Raw genomic sequence first — 23,462 nt, 5'->3', positions numbered from 1 at the left:
GAAAGTAGTAGATCTAACTTGTCAAGAATGGAAGGCATCAAGAAATAGGAAAACTGGAATCCAGAAAGATGGGAGCAAAGAGAAATGAAGTCTTACAAGCCAACACTGCCATTCTGAAACTGGAGGAGAGAGAGTAGTAGCAAAGGTATTTCTAAGTAAGATATAAAATTAATAGGTTACTAAAAGGATGTTTATGGATTGGGAATACATTTTTGCTTCTAGGGTACTAGTTGTAAATTAAGTCAAAAATAGTCACAAGGCAATTTCTGGAAAGTGAAATATTGAACAAGAAAGTCTAGGCCATGATCATCAATCTTTGACTCTGATGTGAATATAATTTAATCATATCTTTATAACTTAGTGTCAATACAGCCATATTAATGAAGTTTTGTGGAAAATTTCATAAATGACCTTACAGGAGTCTGTTACTTTTTTTTTTATTTTTTATTTTTTACTTTCTATTTTGACACAGACTTCTTGTCCTTTTTTTGCAACATCCACCTGCCTGTGGTTTATTTCAATACTTGTTACTATCCCAATGTCAACAAAATTTTTGCTTGTTTGACTTGACCAGCCTCCACAGTGACCCCTGTTACTATTGGATCTCGAGAATTGAAAATGTACTGAGGGAGGATTTTCGTCTTGCAGGGAAATACTGCTATGTGCTTAAATTCTTCCTGTTTCTGTTTCTTGTAGTCTTGTCTGTATTTTGTAAAGGCAACAAATAAATGATAAATAATTTCTGCACTAAAGATTCTAACTCCCAAACTATCAGCCATCTCTTGCGCATCCCGTTCTATTCTTACATCAAAGGCCAGAATCACTGCATACTGCGGATCATGTTCCAACATCACTGAAGGCTTCATAACGTCTTTCTTATGGACTGGGCCAATGTTAATTCCTGCATATGGCACCTCTGATGTTTTCAGAAATTCAAGAAGAGCTTCTAAAGAGCCTAGTGTAGACACCTGGACATAAACTCCTTTTTCTTCTAATTTGATAGCATTTAGTGTCTGCTTTAACTCATGGATCAATTCATCTTTGAGAACTGGGACTTCATCATCCTTGTAAGCCACTAGGAGAGGTAGACCAGCAAGTGTTTTCTCAAGGTCTTTCCCAAGAATCTTCACTCCTTGAGCTGCTTCCACTTCTTTATGCTTTCCATACTGGTTCTTCACACGTAATTCCTTCATAGGAGGAAGTAAAAGGAGGCCTCAAATCTGAGTGACAATGGGCCCTTCTACTCCAGGGACAATGATTGTATCCCCTTCCTTCAAACGTCCATTGATCAATATAACATCTATTGTGGTGCCCATTCCTGGGAGAGCTTTAACCTCCATGACTTGTGCTCTCAGCTCTTCACAGTGTGCAAGCCTCTTGCTCAACATGGTTTGAGTTAATTCCACAAGAAGGTAGATGAGACTTCCCATGCCATCACCAGTATGTACAGAGGTAGGTACCAAGGACACAAAAGTACGGGGATCTTTATTCTCATAAAACAAAGCAGCATTCAAACCCTGCTGTGCAAACTCTACAATAATGGCCTTTGCATGCTCCTCAAATTCATCCTTTGTATTCTTCTGCTGCTTTTTTAAAGTAACAGCCACATCCGAATCAGGGCTCTTCTTCCAGTCATACAACCTGTCAATCTTATTAAGTGCAACAATGAAGGGACATTTTTTAGATTTGAGAAGGTTGATAGATTCAATTGTCTGCAGCTCTAAACCATGCATAATGTCAACAACTAAAACGGCAATGTCACAAAGAGAGCTTCCTCTGTTTCTCAGGTTACTGAAAGACTCATGTCCAGGAGTATCAATAATCAGCATTCCTGGGATGCGGACACTCTCTCTGTCAAAATTTTTAATCATCTTAGTTTGTTCATTAATAACTTCAAGAGGAACATTTGTGGCACCAATCTGCTGTGTAATACCACCTGCTTCACCATCTTGGACATGCGTGTGACGGAGCTTGTCTAGAATTTTGTTTTCCCTGTGTCTACATGTCCAAGCATACAGATGATAGGGGCTCTTAACTTTTCTGTATTTACATTTTTACTATGTTCAAGTCGTCGTTTCTCAATTCTCCGCTTTGCTTTGTCGTAAGCCCACTCTTCTTTAGTTCGGTCGTCGTCGTCGTCAGAGTCATACTCAGAGTCTGAGCTAACGTCTTTGCTTGGCTTTTTATCTAATGCCTTCCCTGAGTCTTTCTCATCTGACATCTTCTCATCTTCCTCATCACCTTCACTGCCTTCACTTTCTCCTTCCTCTTCCTCATCTTCACTCTCTTCCTCTTTGTCTTCCTCCTCCTCCTCTTCATGTTTTCCTTGTACTTCTATGTGAATCGTATTTCCTTCTTGTTCTCTCTCTTCATCACTGGCCATAGCTTCCCAGTCATCTAACCCAGCATCCTCAGTTTCTTCTTCTTCCTTTGGTTCAACAGAAGGGGGTGTCTCTTCTTTTTCTAGCATTCCTTGCTCCACAACTTCCACAGCAGCACTTACTTCCAAGGTTTCAGATACTTCTTTATTTTCTGGCTGTTGTGGTATTTTCTTTTTCTTTTTATCTTCATAAATGGGCCTTTTCTTTGGCAACGAGTCTTTCGATGGCACTTCAACACCCTGAGCCTGGAGGTGTTTAAGGGTCACTTCAGCTCTGGCTCTGGCTTCTCTCTGCGACTTAGTTAACAGTTTCCCTTCTTTTTTTAAGCGTTCTTTTCTTTCTTTTTCCTTTTGCTTTTTCCTTTCTCTTTTTTCTTGTTCTAATCGTTCCTCTTCTTTTCGTTTGGCTTCTAGCTCTTCAAGCCGCTTAATCTGCTCTTCCTCTTCTCTCTTCTGTCTCTCCTCCTCCTCTTTAAACCTAGACAGAGCTTCTTGGATAGCTTTCTCTTTCTCTTTTGTATCTTTTTCTGTTTTCTTTTTCTTCTTCTCCTCAGAGGCAGCTCCTGTATCAAGAGTCTCTTTGAGTTTCAAACCTTCCTCTTCAGATTTCTTCTGAGGTTCTTTCTGTTTACTCTGGTCCTTTTTTCCTTTTTCTAGCTCTTCTTTTTCTTTCAACTTCCGCAATTTCATTTTTTCTTCATCTCTCTTTCTTTTCTGCCTTCTTTTGGGCCACTGTCTTAATTTTGAAGGAGTCATCATCGTCATTCCCACTCTCAACATTAGGAAGTGGCTTGTTTTTCTGATTTTTTTCTGTCCTTTTCTGGACTGCAAAAATTCATCTGATTCACCACCACTTTCACCTGAAGAGTTTACTCTAGAACGCTCTTTACTTCTTTTACTATTATCTTCATCCTCTTCTGATTCATCCCATTTTTTATTTGATTTCTGAGCTTTTTTAGCTTTTTTAGAAAGTTTATTAGAATCATCATCATCACTCCCGGAGAATATTTCCACTTTAGATTTTGCAGTCTTTTTTTATTTTGAGTCTTTATCTTCCAATTCTTCACTATCATTATCATCAAAACTTGGTTTTTTGCCCTTCTGTCCTTTCTTCTTTTTATCTTGTTTTGAGGCAGATTCTTCTTCATTGTTTTCTGTAGGCTTGACTGGAGCAGCTTCTCTGTCAGCTCTGATGCCTTGGGCTTCCAGAGACAATTCTTCCAGTTCTCTCAGTATATCATTCTCATCAAAGTCTTGCTTCTTTTTCTCCTTTTTCGTCTTCCCCTTTGATTTCTGAGGCTCCTGTTCCTTGGCAGCACCAGCTCCTTCTATTTCTGCAGCCAAGGCGCCAAAATCAATATCATCCTTGGTACTGTCTTCGCTCTTGTTTTTCTGTTTCTTCCCCATCGCTTGTCAGCGGCGTTCGTGGACCCGGCCTCTCCGTTCGGTGTCTCAAACACCCACTGCCTCCCGGCTGACTCCAATGCCCGCTCGACTCTGTCCGCCCCGCGCCGCCGCCTCTCGCACCCGGCTCGCCACGAGTCTGTTACTTTTTAATAATTACTTTAATAATTAATTGAAATATAAAATGTCACCCAAGAATTTTAGTTTAGAATTTATGCTATTCTACCTCAATGTAGTGTCACAAACTTATAATTACCACACTCAATACCTTGAAGTAGAAGAATGATCATGATTCTAGGCCAGCTTGTGCTATAGGGCATGACTACCACAAATTATAGACACACACACACACACACACACACACACACACACACACACACACACACACACACACAGGTTTTCCCTTGTAAGAAACCACACTTTTTTGCCATGGAGAAAAAAATCACAGGATCTTCTGGTCAATATGGCTTAGGGTGATTTTATCTTTTTAAATAAATATTCATGCTCCATATCATTTCTACATAACCAATAGATTTCTCTGTGTCTTTCTTTGTTTAAGAGAAGAGCAGTTATCTTCTAGCTTAGCCTTTAGTTTGCTGTTTTTCCATGTAATCAATAGAATTTCATTTAGAATAGTTTGTCATTGTAATTTGATGAGATTGAATTGGAAATGCCAGCAAAGGAACTGTTAAAAGCATATGTAAATAGAAAGTACCATTTGCATATTTAAGCACCACAAAGCCAGGATATATAAACACAGGCTTTCTTTTCAATATCAATTAGCATAAAATTAGAGCCACCAACAATCTATTTATTTTTAGAGTATAAAGCTGGTAATCCCAGGAAAATTCTGAGTGCTTATTCTTTGGTACCAGTGAAGAAATTAGTTAGAATACACACACTTGAATTTTTATTTTGCTATATGGAAATATAAATTTTCATTACAGATAAATTAATTTTCTACTCTAGTATTAACACAAGAGGCACAAACAAGGGAAAAACCTTTTCAACTCTAGGGACATATCAAGTCATAGCCGTGAATTTGCAATGACTAGGGCTAACCTAAAAGTCTCAAAGGTAGATACAGCCAATGGTGTTTTCTTTTTTTTTTTTTTTTTTTTTTTTTTTACTATTGATACAAAACACAGCTCACATCACAAAGAGAATAAGAGAGTTTACTCTGAGCGAAAGAGGAAGCAGACACAGACTCAGGTTGACCCAAATTACCTACTTCAATAAGGAAGTAGGTACATAAACTTTTTATAGTCACAAAAAAAGTTATTTATCACTGTATTTATCAAGTACATTGGCAAGGACATCAGGTAGGCGGCTTATAGGAAAGCAGAGAAATATTTCCTAGAGACTTCAGATGCTATCTAATGACATTTTTAACTTGTAGGTTTGTGGAAGTTGATGGATGACCTTCTAAGAAAATATTCCAAAAGTTTTACTTCATAATTACAAGAATATTAGGTTAGATACAGGGAAAGGCAATAAATAGCTAAGAGGACTCAAGATAACTCAGATTATTTGATTTGTTTTGGGACATTTGAACTCTAGTCACAAAGTTCTAATCAGTCAATTCCTTCTGGTATCTTCTTCAACACAGACGCAGCAATTTTCTTGGGAACTTCATTTCACATTACCTACTTCATATGATTCCACAAACTTACTATAGCAGTCTCCATCTCAGCAGATCAGGAAAAAACCCACAGTTGGTTCAGTAATAAATATTTCTTTTCATTTATTATATATATATATATATATATATATATATAATATTTTTAAATCATTTTGAAAGTGAGAAAGGTTTGAAAAATATTTCCAATTGTGAATGATCTCATAAGATGTATTTCTTCTGACATGACCCAAGGATCATGTAACATGAGAATGTGAGTATAGCCTATGATAGGTTACCATGAAGTGGAAGGATGGCCAAAGTGGATGAAAGAAAACAAAGTCTGGGATCAAGGAATACAGCTTAGTTGTTAAAGTATTTGCCATTCAAACAAGAAGACCTAGGTTTGTATCACCAGAACCCCTGTAAATTCTGGATGAGCATGGATGCCCATCTGTAATTCCAGCCTCCAATGTTGGTGGCAGGGAACCCTGGAAGAGCTGGGCCATCTAATGTAATAGAAGAAGACTCCAGGATCAATTTGGACCCTCCAAACCCTCTTGTCCATGCACATACAAGTTTGCCAAAACACTTAAGGCCATGCTTGCATGTCCTCCCATACTGCAAATATATACATATGAAAAAAGAGAGAAAAGAAATTCTGGGGCCATGAATAATTTTGTCTGTTTTGTGATTTTTGTTTGTAGTACTGTTTGGAAACTATCTCAAAATAAAATTATAATATAGACTGTGGCAATATATATCACAAGGCACATGCGATTATACAAATCGATATCAAATGGCAGTGACCTATTAATACCATCTGGACAGTTGTAGGGTAGCTGCAAATAAATATATTGTCAATCATCAAGAAACGTCTTAGTTGTGTTACATTGTTCAGGTTCTTATTCTACAATCTCAACACACACCTTGAAAATATTCTCTGACTCCTACCTATTTCCCACATCCTAAAGATAATATTTGAATGGACAGAGCCTTTCCTTAGTTAAACACTTCTGTGTTTATGCTGCGGGGGCTATCTAATCCAGACCTTGTGTGTGCACTATGCAAGAAATGTACCACTGAGCCACTCCCCTACAACACCAGCAATGCAGGCACATGGACAACAAGCAAACAAATTAGTCCTAAATAACTCCTTAAGATACACTGTTGCTTCTTTCCCTTCATAATTCAAATCCCACACATTCTTTCAAGTTGAGAGAAGTGTGATGTTTCTGTCTTTAAAGCAGGCAAAGTTGAAAATGAAGCACTCTTTCCTCATTCACTGCCACCTTCAGTTATATAAGTTCCTCCACTTCCCATGGGAAACAAATATGTATCTTGCTCTGATAGCCTCCATAGCTATGGCAATTTGGGTTTTCAAAAACGTCATGAATCTTAAACACCCTGTCCTAATTGCTCCGTAATAACATTCACATCTTTCAGATTACATGTTGACAATAGAGGTTTGGAAAATATGGCTACAATGTTCATAACCATGGATGACTGAGACTGCTGATTTTTCTGCCTCTCTGAAATCAAATATCTAGCAAAGTTTAAAATGTTGCCTCACTTGAGTATTGCTTGTGATTTCCAATAATCCCACTCCACCTTTGATGTTTTCCTCTTACCCAAGAGTTTCACAGCACTCAAGAAGCAGAAGCAGAAGGATCTCTGTGAGTTCAAGACCAACCTGGTCTACATGGCAAGGTCAAGAACAGCCATGGCTACATAGAAAGACCATGTCTTAAAACAGCAGACTATCAATCATGTCTTCTAATAGTTAATGAAATGTCTGGAACCCTCAACCTCAGAGCATACTGTTCATTCTTTCTCTTTGCTTGGAAAAGTGTCTCCCTTAAGGATCCTGCATATTTGTTTTGTCTCCACTTTAAATGGAGTATTGAAATAGAGTTAGGAGATCCAAAGTTAGAATTATCCCTTTATTTTCTCCATTGCAACATTAATTAATCTTGAAATGAAAACATCAATGTAGCAGGAACCTTAAAAGTTCTTATTAATAAAATCAAACCTGAGGTGAGTTATTGGGGTCCATGCTGGTAGATCAGAGAGACAGAACAAGCCACAACTATCTCACCTCGCCGGATCCTCAGCTGGTCTTGTCTCCTCAGACTGGAGGCCTCTGAGTCCTCATCTGGAATGGGTCTCTGCTGAATTATTGCTTAAAAGCCTGAATGCTTATCCAGTCAAATGCTTAACCAGCCAAATGCCTCTAGTTTCTGGTCCTCACGCCTTATATATCTTTCTACTTTCTACCACCACTCCCTGGGATTAAAGGCTGGCTTTCTGGGATTAAAGGTGTGTGTCACCATGCTTGGCTATTTCCAATGTGGCCTTGAACTCACAGAGATCCAGAGGGATTTCTATCTATGGAATGCTAGGATTAAAGGTGTGAGTGCCACCATTTTCTAGCCTTTGTATTTAGTGGCTGTCTGTTCTCTGACCCCAGATAAATTTATTAGAGTACACAATATTTTGGGGAACACAATACCACCACACATCAATTAATTTTTTTTAACTGAACCAAGTACTACATGTATGCTATATGCTAAAATTAAAAAAAAATTGACTTTCAAAGTTAAAGTTTACATCAAATTTCAATTACAATAATTTTTAGGTAATATAACTTGAATTTCTACTACACCCAAAATACTCTTTTTTTAATTTAAATGTATTTTTTGAGAATTTTATCCCTCATTCTCCTCCCTCCAACTCCCACCATGTCACCCATTCCTTCTCAAATTATTGATTAAAATTGTTTAATATAACTTTTATAGACTATTACTGCTATACGTACATATATACATATCATCATCATCATCATGAGTTCATTTAGTATTGCTTATATATTTATATGTTTAAGGATGACCACTTGGTAATGAACAACCAATTAAGGGGCTCATTCCTGGGAAAACCTGGCTACCCCTCTCCCCACAGCCATTGATTGACTAGGTCTTCATCTATGGGTAGGGCCTTGTGAAGTATTCTTTCTCCTCTGGGGTCTATGACCTCACCAGTAGTTGGCTAGGATTCCAGGACCAGGCATGAATTCCCTCCTGTTGAGCAGGCCATAAGTGCAATTAGAAACCTGAAGCTGTTGGCTCAGCGGAAGTGAGAAGTGCCACTATTGCACCATGGGAACTACTTTGTAGACTAGTCATTATGTCATTGTTGTGGTTTGTAGACTTGGAGCTGGGTAGGGCTATTGATCGCTATTCTCCTTTGGCAGCTTGCATAGCATCTTCACATATTGTTTTACCCCCAAAATCTGTTTTCTTTTTGTTTTGTTTTGTTGTTTGTTTGTTTATTTGTTTGAGATAGGGTTTCTCTGTGCAACACTGGCTGTCCTGGAACTCGTTCTGTAGACCAAGCTGGATTTGAATTCAGAGATCCACCTGCCTCTGCCTCCGGAGTGCTGGGATTAAAGGCACGCACCACTATGCCTGCTTACATAACTCAAAATCTTCTATGACCCTCTAGAAGCAAAAAATAACTTATTGGAATGTGATAATTTATATATAAAAACTAAAGTAGCTGCATGGCAAAAAAATTTGTCTTAATATTCGGTGTTTCATCTAGATTTAAGATATAACTATATTTTTAGCCTGATGGTACGATTCTGAATTAAGATTTGTATAATTAAATAAAATTCAAGAAGGTGGTTAATTGAAATATGTGATAACATAATTAATTTTTCATTGCAGTTCACAAAGTATCAAGTAGCACTTTAATTAAAATTATATTTAATTTATTTCTATGACAATTACATTTTCTATTGTAGCCATTTCTGTGGTGTTTCCACAGATGAGAAATATTGCATTAATATATTTTAAAAGATAATTGCATTTGAATAGTTGTGTGGTAATAAATGAATAAGTACTATCCATATGCCTGGGATTTTTTTAAAATCTGAACTTGGATTTTTTCTAAATGTCCTAGAAATGTTGACTATTAGGATTTTAAAGTCCTCCGTACAGACATTTTCTTATGGAAATATGTACTTGCTCCTCACAACTGGCAGAATATCATCAAATATTTCTTCAATATCTACCCTAATGTGTTCTCCTAGGAGGAATCAGTGCTGTAGATTAGAGCTCAAGTTCCAGGAATAATACAAAAGTCCCTGTTTCAACTCTTTACACATGCACATGGAAAGAAGGGCAACTGCTTGATGTTATAAAAGTTCTGGTTTTGCTTTTGTTTCTACAGGAGAAGAAAAGCTATGCATACCATCAAAATTAATAAAGGTTCAATTTGAACAAGAGAGATCTCTTAACTGGAAGCATTGACCATCCAATTAAAATTAACTTATACCACTAACAAATGATTTTCATTTAATCAGATATAACTTGCCAAAAGGAAACCTCCTCAAAGTTAGGCTTGGGGAAAGGTTTTTGTTTTTGTCGTTCAGGATAATGAAAGCTAAGCAGTCTGAAGAACACTGGACAAATTAGACATCTAAAGAAAAAGGACAAATCATCCCGAATAAATGTCCCAAGAAATAGAATAAATTGACCTATTGGTATATCACATATAAAATTTGTAAGTCTTCCTAAATGTTTGTTTCTGCTGTTTTCTACAGACACTTAATACAAATGGTTTTTATGTAGTCCCAGTTCAATCAACAATGAAATCTGGCTTTAGAGTTGGGGAATGGCTCTCTCCTTCTCTAAACCCAAGCATGCTTGTTAAAAGAAAATGCAATATCTCTGTATCATGTCAGAAGAGCCATCTGATATGGGAAAGAAGAAAACCAAAATTAAGGGACAATTCTATTGCCACTAATCTCAATTCTTTGGTTCAATTTTGACTTTTTAAAACTTTTTTTTAAGATATGAATTTTATATCAAAATTTATAAGATTTATATATTCATATATTTTAAACATTTGTTATGATATTAATGTCATACAGAGTACCAATTCTAGAAAAAAAGGCTTCATCTTGATGCCTGTACATGTTTTCGTGTTTGAGTCTCTATCAGTTTTCTGCAGGGAATCATGACCATGTCTAACAGTGACTTTGAAGATTCCAAAAAGATGATGAGGCCCCACAATGAGGATTCCACATAGTCAATAATAATACCACCAAGCTGACAAATATCACCTAAAGATCAGCTTTGGCCTACAAACTGCTTAGGACAATTCCAAGATGGCTAGCTGAGATGATCCAGCCTCACAGACTATTTGAGTAAGAACTTGAGATAAGCCCTACACCTTTGCATTATGCAGAGACCGGACAACAAATGATACAGCTACCTCTCCCAGGATCGCCTAAAGATGCCTTTGTCCCCAAAAAGCAGGGACTAATGTTAAGAACTCGACACCCACATTTCCAAGAGGCAGGGTGGATGGTGTTTGGTCTTTCAGTGGGTTTTGGATAATTGTCATTGTTTAGGATGGTTGGTTAAAAGTTGTTAATTGCTAGTGGTCAGGAAAAAAGTTAAACAAAGGAAATTAGATATATGGTTCTTGTTTGGAAGAAAAAGATAAAGATGATATAGATAAGAGGTAGATTATTGTATATGCTCTGAAAAGAAAAAGAGAGGATATAGATAAAAGGTAGATTATTGAATCAACTTTTAAAAGGCAACTACTAGTTTTAAACAATTTACATTGGATTGGATTCTTATATATCATATACAAAGTATGTATATTGATACCAATTTGAGATTGTTCAAGATATTGTACCTATACAATTCATTTTAAATGTAATGCAATTTGCTAATCCTTCAAAGTTATTATTACCAAATATTAGGACATAAAGAAATGAAAGTAGTTAGTCATTACAATTGAACTTGTAGTCATATTAGGTATGTTTTCAAGATCAAGCAGAGATATATTGTCGATATACAGGTCATTTTCAAACCTTTCAGAGATCTACAGTATATGGCATTTAAGATGTTGTAGTAATATAGTTTGTTTTTGTTTTTTTCTGACTATGAGACATGTCTACTCCTGGCAGCACTAATGTACTTTAGATAAGATATGGGCACTGAAGAATCTCCACATGGAATTTACTTTCACTATGGCAAAAGTTAGCCACTGGGCAAGAAAATGCCCTTGAATTAACTGCTGGCAGTATGTTGTCCAAAATGGACAAGCAGGACATAAAACAAAAGACTGCCAATCCTTGCCAAGAAAAGTGTGGTTGCAGTTGTGGTAATCGGAGTCCTCTGAGGCCAAGGCAATATGGCACCATCACTGAAGTGGCTTTGTAATCTGGAAAAGGTACAGTGCCCCTTCCTACAAAGGCAGCTGAACAGGTAGTGGGCTGATAGCTTCGGGTGTGCAGTGGAACAGTAGATGAAACAGTTATTCTTGGAGGAGTAACTAGGCTGACAGAGTCTGACCTCTCAATAGTAGACTGGCATTTAATAAAGGAGGTGAAGCCACCCTTAAACTAAGAAGAATGGGAAGCTGAATTATTGGTGAAATTAAGCCTTTGGAATTTGCCCCACGTTCAGCGCCAGATATTGGTGAAATTATTATGGTCACTCCACGTAGTTAAAAGAAAGATTTATTTAGTGGGTAACTTCCAAAAAAGGGAAAGGTAGGTCGTGGGGTCTGGGGAAGGTGTATGGAAGTCCAGTGGTGTTCTCTGGATCTCTGCTCGGTCAACCTCCACTGTCTAGGGTCCAGGAACAGAGAGAGCACGCTGGCCCATTCAGAACTCGGGTATCTCTGCACCTCCCTTGGCCCCGCCTTGTAGGCATGACAGTTGCCGAAACCTCAATAGGGGTTGGAATTTCCAGATCAAAGCTGGAATGGCTACCCACTACACTGAATTCCAAAAATATCAGCCATTTCCAGAATTTAAAATCCTGAATCATGACATGACACTGGCAGCATCCAAGTTTATCTGGTACATGGAATACTCACACTGAATGTGTGGTTGAGCTGTAGGCCTTGCATACATCCTGCTTCACAAATGAGTCTGTCAGATCGGCTAAGCCTATAGGTCGAAGATGATGCCCCAACATTGCAGAGAAGCTCTGGTGACTCTCCAGGAAGCTGGCTGCTTCTGTCAACTCACATTCTTTGGAAGTCACTTGTTTGCACTTTCTGTTTTGCTAGGTAATATTATTTCCTGCTCTGGTCTCTGAGGGAGTTGAAGATTAGATAGTTGTAATTACAGTTTTCTTGTTAAGAAATTCAGAAAAGCAAGTCACTAAGAAGTGTTAAGTGTGTAAGATTAAAAGGCATCATAAGATAATTTTCTGTTGGTAATATAGGTTAGGAGAGAAAGTGAATTAGGTACAACATTTTAGACTCACCAAAATACGATAGATAATGGAAGATTTTCTCTGAATTTGTCAAATGCAAATGGACTAGACATTGTTGATGTGTTTTTTGCTTATATATTGTATATAGTTAATGTACTTATTGTATATAGCTTTTCTTATATTAGTTATAACTTTATTTTATTAGACAAAAAAGGGGAAATGTGAAATTTTATTTGTGCTCTAATAAATAAAGCTTGCATAGAGATCAGAGGAAAAAGCCAGCCATTATAAGGAAACACAAAAGTTGGCAATATTAGAACATGCCTTTAATCCTATCTCTTGGGAAGCAGGGATCTGTCTCGATCTCAGTGATTTCAAGGCCATACTGGGAACAGAGTCAGGTGTGGTGGCACATGCCTTAAATTCCAATACTAGGTAACCACAGGGGTCTTGAGGTCTATACAGACAGAAAGTGATGGGCAGGAAGAGGAAGTGATGTAGCTGGACAGAGAGAGCAAATCAGATGGCAGAACAGCAAGGCATAGAGGCATGGGTACACAGGAAGTCTCCTTTTGGAAGCTTTGGAGTAGGCAAGGTGAGGTTAGTGTGTGGCTGCTCCTATTCCTCTGATCTCTCTCAGGTTTTCACCCCTATATCTGGCTCCATGTTTTCTATTAATAAGACCATTTAGAAATACAAACATAGCTGGGGGGTGGGGTGGCACACGCCTTTAATCCCAGCACTTGGGAGGCAGAGCCAGGCAGATCTCTGTGAGTTCGAGGCCAGCCTGGACTATCAAATGAGTTGCAGGAAAAGGCTCAAAGCTACAAAGAGAAACCCTTTCTCGAAAAACCAAAAAAAAAAAAAAGAAAGAAAGAAAGAAATACAAACACATGAACACGCATATATACATAAAGAAAAAGAAAAAGTAATGGAAAAAAATTGGACAAATTATTAATCCTGATCCCCCCACACTTCTAAGAGCAGGGAAAACCTAGGGAATCTGTCAGGAAGAGTGGTACTGACCGTCTCCCACTGTTGATGTTGGTTAAATCAGGCACATATTATTTTTTTCAGAAAAGGTGTCATATGCCTTATAATGTATTTTGTGTGTTTATAAAAGTTGACTACTTGGCTGTCCATGGGTTTGTCAGTGTAGATAAAGAGAGAGACCCCGAGTCTGCAGCATGCTAATGCAGGAAGCTGGGGTTTTTATGGTGATGTGGAGCCATGGAAAGGCACTTGACATTTGTACTTGGGCCTCAGAGGACAGATTTCCCTCTCACTGACTACCACACAATTTCTAGAAGATCTCTGCATTATAACTTCAGAGGAGGAAGAGAGCAGAAGGCAAAGAAAGAAGCAGCATAAGAAAAAAGAAAATGGGATCGACAGTGTCAGCTCTATTTAGCTAAATCCCAAAACCTGAGGTCCATATATCTTGGGACTCTGAATGAAATGCCTTGTTCACAGCTTCCTTAACCATGAAATGGGGATAACACCAATGGTACAGAACAGGGATACCATCAGTGTTCATTGAGTTACTTGCAGAGTTTGACATCCTTTTATTTCAACTTCACAAACCAGTGTACCGGTAACTACAGTTTACTTCCCCTGAAAAGCATAATCTCAGCACTAGGACAGTGCTTCCAGAGCCTATGTCAGCATGGATGCCTCTGACTTCTGAATTACTGTAAATAGCCCAATCAAGCTGCCTGTAACAATCCAGTGCATCTCATACTCAGCTCTAAACAGGATGTCTCCATCACATTCCTCCTTCAGGGCTCAGGGAACCCCAGAGAAGAGGAGGCAGGAAGAGTGTAAGAGCCAGGGGGGATGGAGGACACCAGGAGACCCTCTAAATCAACTGAGCAAAGCTCCTCTGAACTCTCAGAGACTGAGGCAGCAAGCACAGGGCCTGCATGGGTCTGCACCAGGTCTTCTGCATATATATTATTGCTTCCAGTTTAGTGTTTTCTATGGGATTCCTGAGTGTGTGAACAAATGGGTCTCTGATTCTTGTGTCTTCTCTTGGGCTCTTTTCCTCCTGTTTATTTTTGTGAACGATAACATTACATTTAAAGTTTAGATTTACTATGCTTGAGAGACCAAAGAGCAAAAAAATGCATGGAACATGCAAGCCCCTAGCTTGTACAAGCTGTGCCCTAGGAGCTCACCCTCCCCCCATTTTTCTAACACATTGAAGACTGTCCTTAAATTGACTGATCCTGTAAAATCTGCTGTTCTAGCAAGATAATAGGTCATAGGACTAAATACTATTTCTGTTTTTGTAATCAAACTTGCTTTCTCTGATCAATGACTGGGACAATTGCAAGACATATATGTTAAAATTAGACCATGTTTTCATGTAGACAGAATACATGTAATCTTGTGGTTTTGGCTTTATAAGCCTTGGATTAATATGACCAGGGGCTGCAATTTGGGAGCAATCTCAGTTGCAGTCTTGGTGTCATGAGCAGCTGGCACCAGTATTTATTTAATAAAGCCTCTTCTTATTAAAATTTATTCATGGTCACAGGGAATCTCTGAGTGACCCCAGACTCACCAAATTTTGTTCAGTTCTAACATGTTAGTTTTTGTTTTACTTATTATGTTATTATTTATTTATTTATTTGTTTATTTAATTATTTTGGGTTTTTCAAGACAAGGTTTCTCTGTGTATCCCTGGTAGTCTTGGAACTCACTATGTAGACCAGGCTGGCCTCGAACTCACAGAGATTGATCGGCCTGCCTCTGCCTCTCAGGTGCTGGGATTAAAGGTGTGTACCATAACAGCTCGGCTATAGTTTGTTTCATTATTACCCTTTAGAAGCCTGTATGTTTTCACACACAAACACACACACATACACACACACACACACACACACACACACACACACACACACACACATCTTTATTGATTCTTTGATTCTTTGGGAATTTCACATCATGCACTCCAATTCTGCTCATTTCCCAGTCCCTCCATATCCTCCCTCCAACCTTGCAGTGTCCCTCCCCAAAAAGAAAATAAAAGAAAGACCAAACTAAACTAACCAAACAACCAAACAAAAGACCCACATCTCTCCTCTGTCTTTCCTGCCTCTTCAACATCTCTTCATTCATTTGAGTGGCACTGGGATCCTTGGTTTGTCCTGCAGTATACCCTTTTGTTCAATCAGCCCCACCCGAAAATGAAAATTGCAATGAGTCATTGGTCTGGTTCAAGGCCTCTGGTTTCTGGTACACCATCATCACTGGATCCTCACTGAAACTCCTCTCTGATATCCCACGACTGCCCCTAGTCATGGAGATCTGCAGAACCAGTCCCTTCACATGCTCCAGCAGGTCCTAGATGGGGTAGATGTTAGGGTGGGCCAATCCAAGGACCTGGATATGAACCTGGGTGGTAGTTGAGCTTGCCAGTCCTTGACAGAAGAGCTGCCCCCCTCGGGTGAGGGGTGGAATCAGCTCTCTTATGCTCATGGCATCAGGACCATCTCTCTCATGCCTGTGTTGAGGGGTGGGGCCAACTCTCATAAGTACAGGGGGCCAGCTCTCCATGCACAAGCCATTGGGACCAGCTCTCCTGTGAGGGTCAGGGTCAGCACTCTCGCTGAAGTGTGAAGGAAAGCAGGGCCAGCTTTCCTAGGGCCAACACATGGTAGGGCTGGCTTAGCACTGCCCTTGGATTTCATCATGCATGGCCCCCTATGGTAATAAGGGCCACAGAAATCAACACAGACCCCAGTTACAGCAGGACTACAGATCCAGAGGTGGCCCTGCAGAGCATCTCAGGCCCAGATGTTACCATGTCCCCTGTGGCAGCTCAGGTCACTCAAAGCAGTTCAGTCCCAGCAGCAAGCAGCATGGCTCTCAGACACCAACATGGTCTGAAGTGACTAACCAGACCCTGGGCATATACATGGCCCATGGTGACAAAAGATGACCCTAGACCGCAGCATGGGCTCTGAGGTGCCATGGCCCCAGGTGATAACACAGGCCAAACAGAGCAGCTTGGCCATGGGACACCAACATGGTCTCAGGTGGCAGACCAGACCTCAGGCATCTTCATGCCCCTTTGTGGTAACAGGAGCCATAGACAAAAACTCAGACCCTGGCTGCTGTAGGGACATGAACCCAGACATGGCCCTCAGAAGCTACTTAGGCCCGAATGACACCTAGGCCCTGGGTGGTAGCATAGGCTACTCAGATCAGCATGGCTCTGGAGGCTTGGACAACAAGTCCACAGGTTATGTCACAGACCCTGGGCATCCATGTGGTTTTGGTGGCAAAACACAGGACATGGACTTTAACACAGACTCTGGCTGTAGTAGGACATGGACCCAGGCACAGTCCTCTGCAGCAACATAGCCTGGATGTCCCAAGGCCCCAAGTGGCAGCACAGGACACTTATATTGGCATGGCACCAGAGGCAGCATTGTCCAGGGACACCAACACGATCCCAGGTGACAGCCCAGACCCTAGACATATGCATGGCTTTCAATGGTAGCAGGAGCCATGGACTCCAACATATAGACCCCAACTGCAGTAAGGCCATGGACCCAGACATGGCTCTCAGGTGCAGCTCAGTCCCTGATGTCACCACGGCACAGGGTGGCAGTATAGGCCCCTTATATCAGTATAGCCCCTGAGGTGGAATGGTCCTTCGACACCTACCTGTCCACAGGTGGCAGCCCAGACACTGGGCATCCTGTGGCCTTTGTGGCAACATGGCCCATGGATGTCAACACAGACCCTGGCTACAGCAGGACCATGGACCCAAACGTGGCCCTTTGCAGCAGCCTGGGCCCAGGTGTCATCACTTCCCTGGGTGACAATCAGGCCACCCACCTAAGCCGGCTCCTCACCACCTTTCCTTCTTCCGTTCCACCTCTTTCCACAGCACATGAACAATTCTGCCTCTCTTTTTCTCCCATTTCTCCACCACACATTTGTTCATCATAATGGCACCCTCCTGCCTGTCAATGTCTTTAGTAGCCCAGGCCTTCCTTGAGGACCCAGGCTGGCCTTTTGGTGGCTTCCACCCACCTGAGCTTCTTTCTAGTGACAAACAGAAAGGTAGATATGTCCAGATGGACAGGTAAGTGGGGAGGAACTGGGAGGAGTAGGGGCAAGGGAAACCATAATCGGGGTATATTATGTGACAAAAATGTCTATTTTCATTGAAAGAAAAAAGAAAGAATTGTTGTGACCCCTCCCCAAATAAAAAGTAATCATCACCATCAATACTTTCTGTGCCCACCTTCTCCGTCGATTCTACATTTGCAGGGTTACTATTGAATCCCTTGTTCAAAGGATCAAGTAAGCCTGAATCAAGAAGGCTTAAGAGATCCACTGTTTCACAAATAACATGTATAGGGAATAGTCATCTGTGCAAGTAATAATCATGCCTTAGAAATGTCACCCCCCAAAAAACAGAACTTGTCATTTTGTTTAAATGGCATTTCTTGAATAGTGTACATCTATATACTACAAAACCCCAGAAAGCATATGAAATTAAATAACTTGGAAATTCATGATTTTATTGTTAACATGAGTGCTGAATTTTAGTTAAGCTGTTCATTGAGTACAGGTGTCACCAAATTTCCATCTTGCCCCTGAACATAGATTACACTCTGGGGATTGCCGTCCCTTTCCTTAAGGAGAATGACTTTTTCAATACGAGGAGGTATGCTCTGTAATACGACAGACCTCTCTCTCTTCCTCTCTTCTGCTCTCCGATGGACAAACCATGTCTGAAATCAGAGGAAGACAGGATTGGATTTAGCATTGGCTTCCACCCCAGAGCCAAGAGATAAAAACCACTTTAAGACACATAACGCTTGCTTTCTATTCAGCTCATAAAAGCAAATATCAGCTGTGTGTCAACTTCTACAATAGGCCATGATTCTGTCTTTTTCCAGCAGTATAAACACTTCAGTGGTTTATTTTTTATTGGATGGAACGCTTAGCTTATGACTTGTTCCAGGTCCTTGATGTTAATTCAATATATGGTAACTGGGTAAAGGAAAGTCTTCATTCTGACATTTGACCATCAGCTATAGAATACCCTCCTCACTAGTGATACATTCCTCTTGTTTGGGCGGAGATTGTAGATCACCAAATGTTAGCACATTTTAAAGGCGTATGGAAGAGAACAGCTTTCTGTTTGTAAAAGCAGTCTTCAGTATGAAGTAATTAATCAACAGAAACAAGCATGGGAGATTTTCAGAAACAAAATAGCCTTCAAGGGTGCCAATGGGATTGTGGTGCTTGAAATTTCTGGAGAGCAAACAGGTGGTAGGCAGAGATGGCCTGGACAATGGTTTGACATCACCAGCCTCCAGGGTTTGTGAAAGTTGACTACCTTAACCTAAATGACATACAGGATACTGAAACCTTTGCCATCTCCAGGAGTTCAGCAGAAAGGGTAACTTCCACCCACGGTAAATCTGAACAGTATATTCTTTCATGATACACAAACTTCTTCAATATCAGGATGAAGAATACTATCTCTGCTTCAGCTACATTTCCAGAATCCTGTCCAGCACAGAGGGCACACTAGGTCCTGCTGTGTCACCAGGACATCTAAAGCCCATCTTTCTTCAAAAGGCAAAGAGTAAGATGGTCCACAACAGTGTGGGGAAAGTAGTCATAAATCAGCTCTTCCTAAATATGGTCTAGCTATGGAAATACAGTCACAGTTATCTGTTAGATTTCATCATCCTCTCAGGCTCCTAGTGAATGAGAGTCCATTGTATTGGGAAGTTCACAAACTGCACATTTGTGACTCCATGTACTTTCCCTACCTGCATATTATGTGGATGTATAGTCTAAAGAAGACCAACCAAAGGACCAGAAGCCCTACTACCATCATGATACCTCCATGAACTCTAATATATCCCAGTGGTTGACTCATGTGGGCTCACATTAAGTCAGAGTTCCCTGTGTTTGATCCCTAAAGCCTATCTACTACATTTGTAAGAGGAAAGGGGAAATCAGAAATGAGGCTTTGGGAAAGTCACACTGAAGAGTGTGCAAACAGGAGACCATGGGTGTTGTCTCTTGTGTCCTGTTTCCACCTTCTCTCTGTAGCTGCAATGCGTCAGCCTCGCTAGAGCTTTCGTGTATCATCCTCTCTAGAGCTGCAATGGATCGATGTAGTGGGTAGCCATCCCAGCTTGGTTCTGGAAGTTCCAACCCCCATTGAGACTCTGGCAACTGTCACGCCTACGAGGCGGGGCGAGGGGAGGCGCCTGGGGACGGGAGAGCTGGATGGGCCAGCGCTCGCTCTGGGCGCTCTCTCGGTGCCGGAACGCTGACCGGTGCAGATTGACTGTGCAGAGCTCCGGAGAACACCGCTAGACTGCATTACACCTTCCCCAGACCCTGCGACCTACCCAATACTTAATTTGTGAGTTACGCCGTTTAATAAATATCCTTTTAACTACGTGGAGTGGCCAAAATAATTTCTCCAATATCGCGCTCTCTCGGTGCCCAGGCGCCTCCCCTCGCCCCGCCTCGTAGGCGTGACAGTTGCCAGAGTCTCAATGGGGGTTGGAACTTCCAGAACCAAGCTGGGATGGCTACCCACTACAGATCAGCCTCTAGAGCTGCAGTGCATCAACCTCTCTTGAGCTGCAGTACATCATTCTATAGAGCTGCAGTGGATCAGCCTCTCTAGAGCTGCAGTGCATCAACCTCTCTAGAGCTGCAGTACAACATCCTCTCTAGAGCTGTATTGTATCAACCTCTCTAGAGCTGCAGTGCATCAACCTCTCTAGAGCTGCAGTGCATCAACCTCTCTAGAGCTGCAGTGCATCAACCTCTCTAGAGCTGCAGTGCATCAACCTCTCTAAAGCTGCAGTGCATCAGCCTCTCTGGAGGTGCAGTGCATCAGGGGAGGGGCTTGGTCCTGCCCCAACTGAATGTACCAGGCTTTGTTGACTCACAGTGGAGCCCTTACCCCCTATGAGGAGTGGATATGGGAGTGGATGGGGGAGGTGAGGGGTGAGAGCAGGAGATGAGGAAGGAGAGGAAACTGTGGTTGGTATGTAAAATGAAAATATCTTAAATAAAAAAGTGCCTAGGACAAGGCTTCCCAAGACCTGAGGAAGGCTGTAGATTGACTGTTCAATGGCTTTGCTTGGATTTACTGACCTTCACTTTGACTTCAGGAATATTCAAAGCTTGTGCAAGTTCCTTCCTGTGGAAAGAAAACCACAAATGTTTAGTGTGCAGTGTTTTACATGAAATGCAGAGTCATATATGATTACTACACTTTTTTAATATTGCTATCCTCCCTCACACCCACATTTAACTTTCATACTCAGAACTAGTCTCGCTTTTGAAATGGTTTTACCTCTTACGAAAGTTTTTAAACAATACAGATGAATAATTTTAACACACTATTAAAAATTAAAAATAAATGCCAAAGTGTATCCTGAGCAAATTATACTAATTTAAAAAATAGCACCAGAGGAAGGGAAATGGAAACCGAAAGGAGTTGATGGATAGGTACACAGTCCCTGAAAAGATGACGAGGCTACTGGTGAGGAGGTCACCCAACAAAGTGTAAACCCTTAACACTGGTGAACTTGACACTAGTGAGTATTTTGGCACACTATACTCATGTTTCTATATTGTACAGTAATTAAAATATGGCAGGAAACGAGTGTTGTTGACTATGTACACTTGTTTCAGGTCAACACTACACGCTAATACTGACTTTTACCCCTACACAAGGCACCCTCCTGTACCCACCACCGAGGGAGAAGACAGCAGTGGCTTAGGGAGGGATGATAGGAAACCAGGGACTGGAAGAACAAAAGGACATCTCAACCTGAGACAACAGGGAGGTTGGGGATAGCTCCTGGTGGCAGACACATACCTGGCCATCGCATCTGGGTACTTGGTTTCTTTGAACATTTTTTCCATTTCCTCCACCTGCCACAGTGTGAACTGCAATGTGGTTCGCCGTCGCCTTTGTGAGGAACGGCGCCTCGGAATCCTAATCACAGCCTCAGCTGAGTTGTTCTGGCCCCCACGGAACTGGCTGCCACCGTTATTTAGTGCCGTTACGCAGCCTGCGTCACCTCCACTAGGGTTGCCACCCACCATCGCCAAGGCAGCCTCTAAGGTGGGGACCTGAGCTATCTCCTCACCATTCTCATTTCTCACAATGTATATATATCGCCAATAGAGCTTGCGGGCCATGACTAGTAGAGGGCCAAAGCCACAGAGACAAGTGGGGCCCCAGGAATGCCCACACTCGAGGCCTATTGTTCGGTCAGTCTCTGCTACTGACGGGGCGTCAAGAGAGGGCCCGAGGAATGGGTGACGTCAATGTGTCCTTCTGCGCATGCTCCACACTTCTCCACATTCCTCATGGTTGACATCCACATGCTCCTCTCCAGATGGGCGCCATAGGCTTTTCTTTCCCTGACTGACTTCCCTGAGCTTTATGACCTCTTGTGGAGGTAGGTGGTATTTGCTTTGGTGCACAAATGGTGGGTGTGGCCCAAAGATGAGGAACTGAGGGAGCCACTGTGAACAGGCATGTGAAAGGTCCTGGGAAGTTAAACCTTACTTCTAGGGCATGTGTGCAGAATGAGTTTTAGCTTGTGTCTGTGCGCATGCGCACGCTGCCTGTTCCTCCTAGGTTGTAGAGATGACACTGAAGGGTGAATTGTGTAGCATTGCAAGATAATTGGGGAATAGAGTAGGGGAGAAAGGTGGGAACACACACTGACCACAGGATCCTTGTGTGAACATGTAGAAAATTTCTGTGGATCTCACCCTCCACCTACTACTGCTGCTCAGAGAATGGGCTTAGAACTAACTGGACATGATCAGCTTAGTGGCTGCTAGTTCAAGAGTCCCTGGTAGTACATTGAAGGCTATCTAGCCATTCTTCTTCAAGCTCAGCATCAAGATCTTGGGACTGAGTTTGAATATAATTCTAGTTAATGGCACTGTTGAAAACCAAACAAAAGACACTCCCTCCCCTCAAAAGAAAAAGTGATCTGCTTAAGAAATAGTTACTTCAGATTATAATAATTTTATAATCTCTGTTAAATTCCACATGTAATATTTGCCTCAGTTCTTATCACCGAGGATGCTGATGCAGTCCCTTATTCTGTTGGATGGAAGGTAAATACATAAATATTCAGGCAGTGTTTAAAACAATATTTGGCATGTGACATAGGGCATATAACAGCTTTTCAGAGAAATAATAGGTGCCTGAGTTAGCCACTGTCAGAAGTGGGGAGGGTCAGTACCACCACTCTTCCGACAGATTCCCAAAAGTAATGAAAATTTTGCCTTGTTCAGGATTACAAATTGCTCCCAAAAAGATACAAAGAGAAGATACTATTAATTATTTAGGATATAAATTAGGTCGACAAAAAATAGACCGCAACAGGTGCAAATGAGGAGAGATCGATTATGGACCCTTAATGACTTTCAAAGATTATTTGGAGACATTTCATATCTATGAACTGTTGCTGGGGTAAAATATGATGAAATGAGTAATTTGTTCAAAACCTTAGAAGGTGACAAGGATTTAAATAGTCCAAGAGAATTATCACCTCAAGCTGAGAGAGAATTGGCCTTGGTGGAAAACAAAGTACAGGAAGGACATGTGGATTGTGTGGATCCAAAGCTTGATTGAATTTTTTTTTTTTTTACTCTCTAAGAATTCTCCTATAGGAATTTTAATGTAGAGGGAAGAAATTATATTGGAATGGATATTTCTACCAAATAAACAGAGTAAAAAATTGAAAACTTATGTGGAAAAGATCTCTGACTTGATCTT

The 23,462-nt window shown here is 40.9% G+C and overlaps 1 pseudogene; it reads right to left on the bottom strand.

The window, feature by feature from the left end:
- Window positions 1–444: 444 nt before the first annotated feature.
- LOC102914400 (eukaryotic translation initiation factor 5B pseudogene) lies at window positions 445–3,893 on the bottom strand (annotated as a pseudogene).
- Window positions 3,894–23,462: the final 19,569 nt, after the last annotated feature.

Source organism: Peromyscus maniculatus, chromosome X, assembly GCF_049852395.1.
Source record: "Peromyscus maniculatus bairdii isolate BWxNUB_F1_BW_parent chromosome X, HU_Pman_BW_mat_3.1, whole genome shotgun sequence".
In the NCBI taxonomy this organism is placed as follows: Eukaryota; Metazoa; Chordata; class Mammalia; order Rodentia; family Cricetidae; genus Peromyscus; species Peromyscus maniculatus.
The sequence above is the reverse complement of the archived record's forward strand: the minus strand, read 5'-3'. Positions and strand labels throughout refer to the sequence as shown.